An 11,987-nucleotide genomic window follows, 5' to 3' on the forward strand; every position below is an offset into this window, starting at 1 on the left:
GAAGGACTGGCAGGACCTATATTTAGTATGATGAATGCATCCCTTGCGTCAGGCGTTGTACCTCATCAATTTAAGGTAGCGGTTGTTAGACCGCTCCTTAAGAAGTCAAATTTGGATCCCCAAGTTCTTAACAACTACAGGCCTGTCTCAAAGGTCCCATTTCAATCTAAAAGTCTTGAGAGAATAGTTGTGGCCCAACTTCAATCGTCTCTGGATTCAAATAATATACTTGAGAAATTTCAGTCTGGTTTCCGCCCAGGCCACAGCACTGAAACTGCATTAACAAGAGTCGTAAATGAAATTCTCTTAGCTACTGATGCGGGGAATGCAACAGTGCTTGTGCTTCTAGATCTTAGTGCTGCCTTTGACACGGTTGACCTCTCTGTTTTGTCACACAGGCTTGAGTTTGAGGTTGGCTTATCTGGAACCGTCCTTAAGTGGTTTACTTCATATTTAACTCATCGTTTTCGTTCTGTTCAAATATCTAATAATTGTACTGCTTCATCAACGTCACCAGTTCAATTTGGTGATCAGTGCCGGGACCAATATTGCTCTCTCTCTCTACATGCTGCTGCTAGGTAGGATAACACGAAAACATAATTTGAACTTTCATTCATATGCTGATGACACTCAAATATACATTTCGTTTACACCAAACGACAACTTTTCTATTATCACTTTAGTTAAATGCATTAATGAAGGAAAGACTTGGATGTGTGAAAACTTTTTGTTACTCAACTCCGATAAAACTAGGGAGCTGTTTATTGGAGGCAACAATACTGATAGGACTACTATAACTTCTGCACTTAACTCAGAGGATTTAAACATTTGCCTCAAAGAGTCAGCACGTAACCTAGGCGTCATATTAGACACAAGGCTCTTAACAACTTCCATTGTTGAGTGCCTTGGGACAACCTTGTTGTGAAAGGCGCTATTTAGAAATACATTGAATTGAATTGAATTGACAATGTAAACTGTCGTGTGTGTTGTTTGTTAAATAAGACTGTCTTTATTTATTATTATGCCTCAGATGAAGACCAGATCACATTTTAAGAGCCATTCATGTAGAAATCCAGATCATTCCAAAGGGTTCACAAACTTTTTATCGCAAGTGTGCAACATTCACTCCACAAAGAAAACGGGTCATGAAAGCCGACAGATTTTTCAAAGGTTTCAGTACTGATGTCACTCCATGTAACTTTAATGACAGTGCGATGATCAAGGAACGCAGTGGGATCGCGGTTGCTCATGGGACGGGTTGGGGCTGCTGCTACATGTCAGGATGGCCGAGCGGTCTAAGGCGCTGCATTTAGGTCGCAGTCTTCCCTGGAGGTGTGGGTTCAAATCCCACTCCTGACAAAGAGCTTGATTGGTCTTCTTTGAGCTTTTTCGAAACAAATCAACACTAATCAAACACACTGGCGGGTTTTCGAAAAGCATCGAGGAGTGGACAGGATGCCCCTTTGGAATAGGGCTCAGAAAATGACGGAGAAGGGAAATTCCGTAAGATCCCACACATTGGAATCTGATTGGACAAAAGCTACGTCGTCTCCCGTGTGACAGGCGGGGATACTCACCACTATACTAACATGGAGCACTGGCGTGCCGCGCGGATGTATTTCCTCTTATGGCCACTACTGTTTTCGGGTTTCGGCTTTTATTTGCATTCCTTCCAGAGGAGCGCGTAAAAATGAGTGTTCATCTGCGCCATCCTCACTCCTCCTCTGCTCCTCCTCGTGCACTAGGAAGACCTATGGAGTCGGTTCTTTCAGCTTTATGAATTGGGTTTTCAAAGGCTGGGAGTAGGGCACAAGACATGCGAACGCGTAGAGTCATTATCTGCTTCCAGGTGCGAAATGTCGTTTGTGGACGCAGAATAGTATATGTCCAAGGCAGCAGGTCCAAGTGATTTAGCGTTTTAAAAGTCGCGGGAAAAGCAAAACGGGTGCTTTTCCTTTGTTGCACAGGCACACGACCACACCGCAGGCGGCAGGACTCGAAGCTTCGCGGGGAGACCTCAACAGCTTTCTAGTCCATCGCCGTAACCACTCGGCCACAGCTGCAGCGTGCGTCACTGCTACCGCCGCCACTGCCTTCTTGATACAGTCTAACATAGAGTGCCGGGCGGCGGCGGAAACCTTTTTCAAAGTCGCTTTCCGTTTAACAACAAAAAAAAAACTTTCACAAAATGCATGCTAGCGGACAAACGCACCTCAGAGGACTTAAGGGTGGCTTCAAGTTGGAATGATAAAGTCTCCCCGTCCGGTCAGGAAAAGGGAACTTTGTTAGACAGAAAGAAGGAAGTAATAATAACGGAGAATTGTGTGCAAGGATCTTAGAAGCTGCGCAGCCCTGCAGTTTCAATAGCCCTTTTATTCGTGTCAGATGCTGGAATTGCCTTTTTTTTACGCTCTTACGAATGCGATGTCAACGAAAACAGAACCAAGCACAAAAAACCCTCAAGTCCTCCAGTTGCATAGAATGCCGATACGCGTCCAAGCAGTATTTGACTGCATCCTACCATTGCAACACGGGGCGTATATGGAAACGAACACGCGCTACGAATTGTCTCTAATCAGTCCCTACAGTTGTAAGGCGCCTTGAAGCGTGCACCCCCATCATTAATCTTTGCGCATCTGTGCAAGGTAAGCTCTTGAGCAGTCTTTGAAACGGCTCAAAGGAAACACATGATTGATTCCATGTGCATCTGGGGTTCATTTCTTATTTACATTTAATTCAAGGGAAAGGCTTGGGTCAGTTTCAGACGGCCTCCAACAGCGAGATTCAAGCGCCCCACCTTCAGAGCACTCTGCGCCCCGAGAACGCCAACGGCTCCTCTGCTCTCCGGGGTGCGGTTGTGACCCCGTAACCTACAGTGTTGGTGGCAGACAAATGGAGACTAACAGGTGACGTCTTAGGACATGACTACATTGTGACGCTCAGTGGGGTTGGGGACCTCTGCTTGGAAAAGAGTGCGAGACCCCTTTAGAAAAACATTTTGTTAACAGGCATTCCGCCTCAGCCTAAACACCTATAGCTTGCAAAGCGCATGCTATTAGACAGGCACCTCTGCAAGACCTTAAGAGTCTCTTAAACTAGTGATGGTAAGGTGTTCCCAATGGGCGATGTTCGGCTTTCAAATCATCTCTCTGTGGAAGCGCTCAGATGCAGCTGTTTAAGGCTTAGAAGCAGCTGACTGTTTCACCACCTAGCTGATCACTGTCAGTCAGGGAGCTCAGAGGTGAAAAGCCTGTCTGAGAGACAATTCGCCGTCGATCAGTTCAATGTGTTCCGTACCAGCTCGGCGCACCTGAGATCATCTTGGTTACCATGTAGCTCAGATCAGTGAGAGCGCGTGTGTGTGTGTACCACTGTGATTGGATGCCGGTCCTTCTCAGGTCACAGTAAACCTTCTGCTGCCTAACTTCCCTAATTCCGGGGATCCCTTTGAAAAAGCAAAGGAAAAATAAACTGGCTTTTCATCAGCGTGATCGACGCAACCCAGTGTGCCCCAGTGGCCTAATGGATAAGGCACTGGCCTCCTAAGCCAGGGATTGTGGGTTCGAGTCCCATCTGGGGTGCTCCTGTCTCCTTTTGAGCGTACGAATGTCCTTGCGATTTGCGAAGCTGCAACCCCACCTTACTCAGTGAGCGTCCCTGCTTTTCTCTCACATACAGTTGTGAGAAAAACTTTTGTAAACTGCTCTTCGGAATGATATGGATTTCTGCATGAATGGCTCCTAACATGTGATCTAATCTTTATCTAAGTCATAATAATTAATAGAGATAGTCTGATTTAACAAACAACACACGCCCAACATTTGACATTGCTGTTTCTTTATTGAACAAATGGTTTAAACAATCGAGGTCATTGATGGAAAAAGTACGTGAACCCTTATATTAAGGAGCTAGTGGAACCTCCTTTATTGACAAAAACCTCAACCCCCACTTTCTGTAGCGGCCGATCAGACCTGAGCAGCGGTTAGGAGGTATTTTGGCCTATTCTTCTATGCAAAACTGTTTCAGTTCATGGATATTTTTGGGATGTCTTGCGCTGAACGGCCTGCTTCAGATCACGCCACAGCACTTCAATGGGATTGGGGTCAGGACTCTTACTTGGCCATCCCAAAATATGGAATTTCTTCTGTTTCAGCCACTCTGTTGTTGATGTACTCCTTTGTTTTTGTCATGTTGCATGACCCGGCGTCTTTCGGGTTTTAGATCACAGGCAGACACCCTGACATTCTGCTGTAGAATTTCCTGATACCACTTGGAATTCATCGGTCCCTCGATGATTGCAAGCCGTACAGCCTCCGCCATGCTTCCCAGTTGGGATGAGGTTTTGGAGTTGGTATGCAGTGTTTTGTTATCTCCAAACATAACGCTGTGCACATTTACCAACAAGTTCAACTTTTGTCACATCTGTCCACAGAACATTGTTCCAGGAGTTGCTGTGGAACATCCATGTGGTCTTTAGCAAACTTGAGAGGGGCAGTGGTGGTTTTTTTGGGGGGGGAGAGCAGTGGTTTCCTCCGTGGTGACCTCCCATGATCACCACTCCTGTTCAGATTTCTTCTTATGGTGGACTCATGAACACAGACGTAAGACAAAGTCAACCACCTGTTCGCTAGATCCCATCCCCACTCAGCTAGTCAAAGATTCCCTCGGAGGACTGGCAGGACCTATATTTAGTATGATGAATGCATCCCTTGCGTCAGGCGTTGTACCTCATCAATTTAAGGTAGCGGTTGTTAGACCGCTCCTTAAGAAGTCAAATTTGGATCCCCAAGTTCTTAACAACTACAGGCCTGTCTCAAAGGTCCCATTTCAATCTAAAAGTCTTGAGAGAATAGTTGTGGCCCAACTTCAATCGTCTCTGGATTCAAATAATATACTTGAGAAATTTCAGTCTGGTTTCCGCCCAGGCCACAGCACTGAAACTGCATTAACAAGAGTCGTAAATGAAATTCTCTTAGCTACTGATGCGGGGAATGCAACAGTGCTTGTGCTTCTAGATCTTAGTGCTGCCTTTGACACGGTTGACCTCTCTGTTTTGTCACACAGGCTTGAGTTTGAGGTTGGCTTATCTGGAACCGTCCTTAAGTGGTTTACTTCATATTTAACTCATCGTTTTCGTTCTGTTCAAATATCTAATAATTGTACTGCTTCATCAACGTCACCAGTTCAATTTGGTGATCAGTGCCGGGACCAATATTGCTCTCTCTCTCTACATGCTGCTGCTAGGTAGGATAACACGAAAACATAATTTGAACTTTCATTCATATGCTGATGACACTCAAATATACATTTCGTTTACACCAAACGACAACTCTTCTATTATCACTTTAGTTAAATGCATTAATGAAGGAAAGACTTGGATGTGTGAAAACTTTTTGTTACTCAACTCCGATAAAACTAGGGAGCTGTTTATTGGAGGCAACAATACTGATAGGACTACTATAACTTCTGCACTTAACTCAGAGGATTTAAACATTTGCCTCAAAGAGTCAGCACGTAACCTAGGCGTCATATTAGACACAAGGCTCTTAACAACTTCCATTGTTAAGTGCCTTGGGACAACCTTGTTGTGAAAGGCGCTATTTAGAAATACATTGAATTGAATTGAATTGACAATGTAAACTGTCGTGTGTGTTGTTTGTTAAATAAGACTGTCTTTATTTATTATTATGCCTCAGATGAAGACCAGATCACATTTTAAGAGCCATTCATGTAGAAATCCAGATCATTCCAAAGGGTTCACAAACTTTTTATCGCAAGTGTGCAACATTCACTCCACAAAGAAAACGGGTCATGATAGCCGACAGATTTTTCAAAGGTTTCAGTACTGATGTCACTCCATGTAACTTTAATGACAGTGCGATGATCAAGGAACGCAGTGGGATCGCGGTTGCTCATGGGACGGGTTGGGGCTGCTGGTACATGTCAGGATGGCCGAGCGGTCTAAGGCGCTGCATTTAGGTTGCAGTCTTCCCTGGAGGCATGGTTTCAAATCCCACTCCTGACAAAGAGCTTGATTGGTCCTCTTTTCTTTGAGCTTTTTCGAAACAAATCAACACTAATCAAACACACTGGCGGGTTTTCGAAAAGCATCGAGGAGTGGACAGGATGCCCCTTTGGAATAGGGCTCAGAAAATGACGGAGAAGGGAAATTCCGTAAGATCCCACACATTGGAATCTGATTGGACAAAAGCTACGTCGTCTCCCGCGTGACAGGCGGGGATACTCACCACTATACTAACATGGAGCACTGGCGTGCCGCGCGGATGTATTTCCTCTTATGGCCACTACTGTTTTCGGGTTTCGGCTTTTATTTGCATTCCTTCCAGAGGAGCGCGTAAAAATGAGTGGTCATCTGCGCCATCCTCACTCCTCCTCTGCTCCTCCTCGTGCACTAGGAAGACCTATGGAGTCGGTTCTTTCAGCTTTATGAATTGGGTTCAACCAGTTGATATCAATTTAATTCCTAAGAGTTATGTACTTGTTTTCAGTATCTAATGTAGAAGTTGTAACCAAGTTCACTTTATGAAACGGTCTAAATGAATGATATACTGAACGTATGTCCTCTTGATATATGTAACTCTTCGTAACTGACTGAATATATACCTTTTGTATTCTGATAACCCTCTCGATAAGATCTGTTAGGTTTATATGCATATTCTATGTATTAATAAATGTATCCTCGTGTATTAGTACCTTTGTGTGTGCGTTGTTTGAGTTATATCGCAAGGTTGGATTCTAAAGCCATTAAAAGAATCATTTTGGGATTTACTGCTACAATTAATAATTGTCCCCGTAAATGCCCAAACCCTACAGAACTGGTGCCTTCAGAGAGCACACTACACTAGGAAGACCTATGGAGTCGGTTCTTTCAGCTTTATGAATTGGGTTTTCAAAGGCTGGGAGTAGGGCACAAGACATGCGAACGCGTAGAGTCATTATCTGCTTCCAGGTGCGAAATGTCGTTTGTGGACGCAGAATAGTATATGTCCAAGGCAGCAGGTCCAAGTGATTTAGCGTTTTAAAAGTCGCGGGAAAAGCAAAACGGGTGCTTTTCCTTTGTTGCACAGGCACACAACCACACCGCAGGCGGCAGGACTCGAAGCTTCGCGGGGAGACCTCAACAGCTTTCTAGTCCATCGCCGTAACCACTCGGCCACAGCTGCAGCGTGCGTCACTGCTACCGCCGCCACTGCCTTCTTGATACAGTCTAACATAGAGTGCCGGGCGGCGGCGGAAACCTTTTTCAAAGTCGCTTTCCGTTTAACAACAAAAAAAAAACGTTCACAAAATGCATGCTAGCGGACAAACGCACCTCAGAGGACTTAAGGGTGGCTTCAAGTTGGAATGATAAAGTCTCCCCGTCCGGTCAGGAAAAGGGAACTTTGTTAGACAGAAAGAAGGAAGTAATAATAACGGAGAATTGTGTGCAAGGATCTTAGAAGCTGCGCAGCCCTGCAGTTTCAATAGCCCTTTTATTCGTGTCAGATGCTGGAATTGCCTTTTTTTTACGCTCTTACGAATGCGATGTCAACGAAAACAGAACCAAGCACAAAAAACCCTCAAGTCCTCCAGTTGCATAGAATGCCGATACGCGTCCAAGCAGTATTTGACTGCATCCTACCATTGCAACACGGGGCGTATATGGAAACGAACACGCGCTACGAATTGTCTCTAATCAGTCCCTACAGTTGTAAGGCGCCTTGAAGCGTGCACCCCCATCATTAATCTTTGCGCATCTGTGCAAGGTAAGCTCTTGAGCAGTCTTTGAAACGGCTCAAAGGAAACACATGATTGATTCCATGTGCATCTGGGGTTCATTTCTTATTTACATTTAATTCAAGGGAAAGGCTTGGGTCAGTTTCAGACGGCCTCCAACAGCGAGATTCAAGCGCCCCACCTTCAGAGCACTCTGCGCCCCGAGAACGCCAACGGCTCCTCTGCTCTCCGGGGTGCGGTTGTGACCCCGTAACCTACAGTGTTGGTGGCAGACAAATGGAGACTAACAGGTGACGTCTTAGGACATGACTACATTGTGACGCTCAGTGGGGTTGGGGACCTCTGCTTGGAAAAGAGTGCGAGACCCCTTTAGAAAAACATTTTGTTAACAGGCATTCCGCCTCAGCCTAAACACCTATAGCTTGCAAAGCGCATGCTATTAGACAGGCACCTCTGCAAGACCTTAAGAGTCTCTTAAACTAGTGATGGTAAGGTGTTCCCAATGGGCGATGTTCGGCTTTCAAATCATCTCTCTGTGGAAGCGCTCAGATGCAGCTGTTTAAGGCTTAGAAGCAGCTGACTGTTTCACCACCTAGCTGATCACTGTCAGTCAGGGAGCTCAGAGGTGAAAAGCCTGTCTGAGAGACAATTCGCCGTCGATCAGTTCAATGTGTTCCGTACCAGCTCGGCGCACCTGAGATCATCTTGGTTACCATGTAGCTCAGATCAGTGAGAGCGCGTGTGTGTGTGTACCACTGTGATTGGATGCCGGTCCTTCTCAGGTCACAGTAAACCTTCTGCTGCCTAACTTCCCTAATTCCGGGGATCCCTTTGAAAAAGCAAAGGAAAAATAAACTGGCTTTTCATCAGCGTGATCGACGCAACCCAGTGTGCCCCAGTGGCCTAATGGATAAGGCACTGGCCTCCTAAGCCAGGGATTGTGGGTTCGAGTCCCATCTGGGGTGCTCCTGTCTCCTTTTGAGCGTACGAATGTCCTTGCGATTTGCGAAGCTGCAACCCCACCTTACTCAGTGAGCGTCCCTGCTTTTCTCTCACATACAGTTGTGAGAAAAACTTTTGTAAACTGCTCTTCGGAATGATATGGATTTCTGCATGAATGGCTCCTAACATGTGATCTAATCTTTATCTAAGTCATAATAATTAATAGAGATAGTCTGATTTAACAAACAACACACGCCCAACATTTGACATTGCTGTTTCTTTATTGAACAAATGGTTTAAACAATCGAGGTCATTGATGGAAAAAGTACGTGAACCCTTATATTAAGGAGCTAGTGGAACCTCCTTTATTGACAAAAACCTCAACCCCCACTTTCTGTAGCGGCCGATCAGACCTGAGCAGCGGTTAGGAGGTATTTTGGCCTATTCTTCTATGCAAAACTGTTTCAGTTCATGGATATTTTTGGGATGTCTTGCGCTGAACGGCCTGCTTCAGATCACGCCACAGCACTTCAATGGGATTGGGGTCAGGACTCTTACTTGGCCATCCCAAAATATGGAATTTCTTCTGTTTCAGCCACTCTGTTGTTGATGTACTCCTTTGTTTTTGTCATGTTGCATGACCCGGCGTCTTTCGGGTTTTAGATCACAGGCAGACACCCTGACATTCTGCTGTAGAATTTCCTGATACCACTTGGAATTCATCGGTCCCTCGATGATTGCAAGCCGTACAGCCTCCGCCATGCTTCCCAGTTGGGATGAGGTTTTGGAGTTGGTATGCAGTGTTTTGTTATCTCCAAACATAACGCTGTGCACATTTACCAACAAGTTCAACTTTTGTCACATCTGTCCACAGAACATTGTTCCAGGAGTTGCTGTGGAACATCCATGTGGTCTTTAGCAAACTTGAGAGGGGCAGTGGTGGTTTTTTTGGGGGGGGAGAGCAGTGGTTTCCTCCGTGGTGACCTCCCATGATCACCACTCCTGTTCAGATTTCTTCTTATGGTGGACTCATGAACACAGACGTAAGACAAAGTCAACCACCTGTTCGCTAGATCCCATCCCCACTCAGCTAGTCAAAGATTCCCTCGGAGGACTGGCAGGACCTATATTTAGTATGATGAATGCATCCCTTGCGTCAGGCGTTGTACCTCATCAATTTAAGGTAGCGGTTGTTAGACCGCTCCTTAAGAAGTCAAATTTGGATCCCCAAGTTCTTAACAACTACAGGCCTGTCTCAAAGGTCCCATTTCAATCTAAAAGTCTTGAGAGAATAGTTGTGGCCCAACTTCAATCGTCTCTGGATTCAAATAATATACTTGAGAAATTTCAGTCTGGTTTCCGCCCAGGCCACAGCACTGAAACTGCATTAACAAGAGTCGTAAATGAAATTCTCTTAGCTACTGATGCGGGGAATGCAACAGTGCTTGTGCTTCTAGATCTTAGTGCTGCCTTTGACACGGTTGACCTCTCTGTTTTGTCACACAGGCTTGAGTTTGAGGTTGGCTTATCTGGAACCGTCCTTAAGTGGTTTACTTCATATTTAACTCATCGTTTTCGTTCTGTTCAAATATCTAATAATTGTACTGCTTCATCAACGTCACCAGTTCAATTTGGTGATCAGTGCCGGGACCAATATTGCTCTCTCTCTCTACATGCTGCTGCTAGGTAGGATAACACGAAAACATAATTTGAACTTTCATTCATATGCTGATGACACTCAAATATACATTTCGTTTACACCAAACGACAACTCTTCTATTATCACTTTAGTTAAATGCATTAATGAAGGAAAGACTTGGATGTGTGAAAACTTTTTGTTACTCAACTCCGATAAAACTAGGGAGCTGTTTATTGGAGGCAACAATACTGATAGGACTACTATAACTTCTGCACTTAACTCAGAGGATTTAAACATTTGCCTCAAAGAGTCAGCACGTAACCTAGGCGTCATATTAGACACAAGGCTCTTAACAACTTCCATTGTTAAGTGCCTTGGGACAACCTTGTTGTGAAAGGCGCTATTTAGAAATACATTGAATTGAATTGAATTGACAATGTAAACTGTCGTGTGTGTTGTTTGTTAAATAAGACTGTCTTTATTTATTATTATGCCTCAGATGAAGACCAGATCACATTTTAAGAGCCATTCATGTAGAAATCCAGATCATTCCAAAGGGTTCACAAACTTTTTATCGCAAGTGTGCAACATTCACTCCACAAAGAAAACGGGTCATGATAGCCGACAGATTTTTCAAAGGTTTCAGTACTGATGTCACTCCATGTAACTTTAATGACAGTGCGATGATCAAGGAACGCAGTGGGATCGCGGTTGCTCATGGGACGGGTTGGGGCTGCTGGTACATGTCAGGATGGCCGAGCGGTCTAAGGCGCTGCATTTAGGTTGCAGTCTTCCCTGGAGGCATGGTTTCAAATCCCACTCCTGACAAAGAGCTTGATTGGTCCTCTTTTCTTTGAGCTTTTTCGAAACAAATCAACACTAATCAAACACACTGGCGGGTTTTCGAAAAGCATCGAGGAGTGGACAGGATGCCCCTTTGGAATAGGGCTCAGAAAATGACGGAGAAGGGAAATTCCGTAAGATCCCACACATTGGAATCTGATTGGACAAAAGCTACGTCGTCTCCCGCGTGACAGGCGGGGATACTCACCACTATACTAACATGGAGCACTGGCGTGCCGCGCGGATGTATTTCCTCTTATGGCCACTACTGTTTTCGGGTTTCGGCTTTTATTTGCATTCCTTCCAGAGGAGCGCGTAAAAATGAGTGGTCATCTGCGCCATCCTCACTCCTCCTCTGCTCCTCCTCGTGCACTAGGAAGACCTATGGAGTCGGTTCTTTCAGCTTTATGAATTGGGTTCAACCAGTTGATATCAATTTAATTCCTAAGAGTTATGTACTTGTTTTCAGTATCTAATGTAGAAGTTGTAACCAAGTTCACTTTATGAAACGGTCTAAATGAATGATATACTGAACGTATGTCCTCTTGATATATGTAACTCTTCGTAACTGACTGAATATATACCTTTTGTATTCTGATAACCCTCTCGATAAGATCTGTTAGGTTTATATGCATATTCTATGTATTAATAAATGTATCCTCGTGTATTAGTACCTGTGTGTGTGCGTTGTTTGAGTTATATCGCAAGGTTGGATTCTAAAGCCATTAAAAGAATCATTTTGGGATTTACTGCTACAATTAATAATTGTCCCCGTAAATGCCCAAACCCTACAGAACTGGTGCCTTCAGAGAGCACACTACACTAG

The 11,987-nt window shown here is 44.7% G+C and overlaps 5 non-coding genes across 5 annotated transcripts; all 5 read left to right on the forward strand.

Moving 5' to 3' along the window:
- Positions 1 to 1,276: 1,276 nt before the first annotated feature.
- trnal-uag (transfer RNA leucine (anticodon UAG)) lies at positions 1,277 to 1,359 on the forward strand. Its single transcript has one exon. It is a non-coding gene; the product is annotated as a tRNA-Leu (tRNA).
- A 2,149-nt stretch (positions 1,360 to 3,508) lies between these two features.
- On the forward strand, positions 3,509 to 3,581 carry trnar-ccu (transfer RNA arginine (anticodon CCU)). Its single transcript has one exon. It is a non-coding gene; the product is annotated as a tRNA-Arg (tRNA).
- Positions 3,582 to 5,942: 2,361 nt separating this feature from the next.
- On the forward strand, positions 5,943 to 6,025 carry trnal-uag (transfer RNA leucine (anticodon UAG)). The gene has a single exon. It is a non-coding gene; the product is annotated as a tRNA-Leu (tRNA).
- Positions 6,026 to 8,629: 2,604 nt separating this feature from the next.
- On the forward strand, positions 8,630 to 8,702 carry trnar-ccu (transfer RNA arginine (anticodon CCU)). Its single transcript has one exon. It is a non-coding gene; the product is annotated as a tRNA-Arg (tRNA).
- Positions 8,703 to 11,063: 2,361 nt separating this feature from the next.
- On the forward strand, positions 11,064 to 11,146 carry trnal-uag (transfer RNA leucine (anticodon UAG)). Its single transcript has one exon. It is a non-coding gene; the product is annotated as a tRNA-Leu (tRNA).
- The last annotated feature ends 841 nt before the right edge of the window (positions 11,147 to 11,987 follow it).

The sequence above is a fragment of the Atractosteus spatula genome, assembly GCF_055471065.1.
Source record: "Atractosteus spatula isolate fAtrSpa1 chromosome 16 unlocalized genomic scaffold, fAtrSpa1.hap1 SUPER_16_unloc_1, whole genome shotgun sequence".
NCBI lineage: Eukaryota > Metazoa > Chordata > Actinopteri > Semionotiformes > Lepisosteidae > Atractosteus > Atractosteus spatula.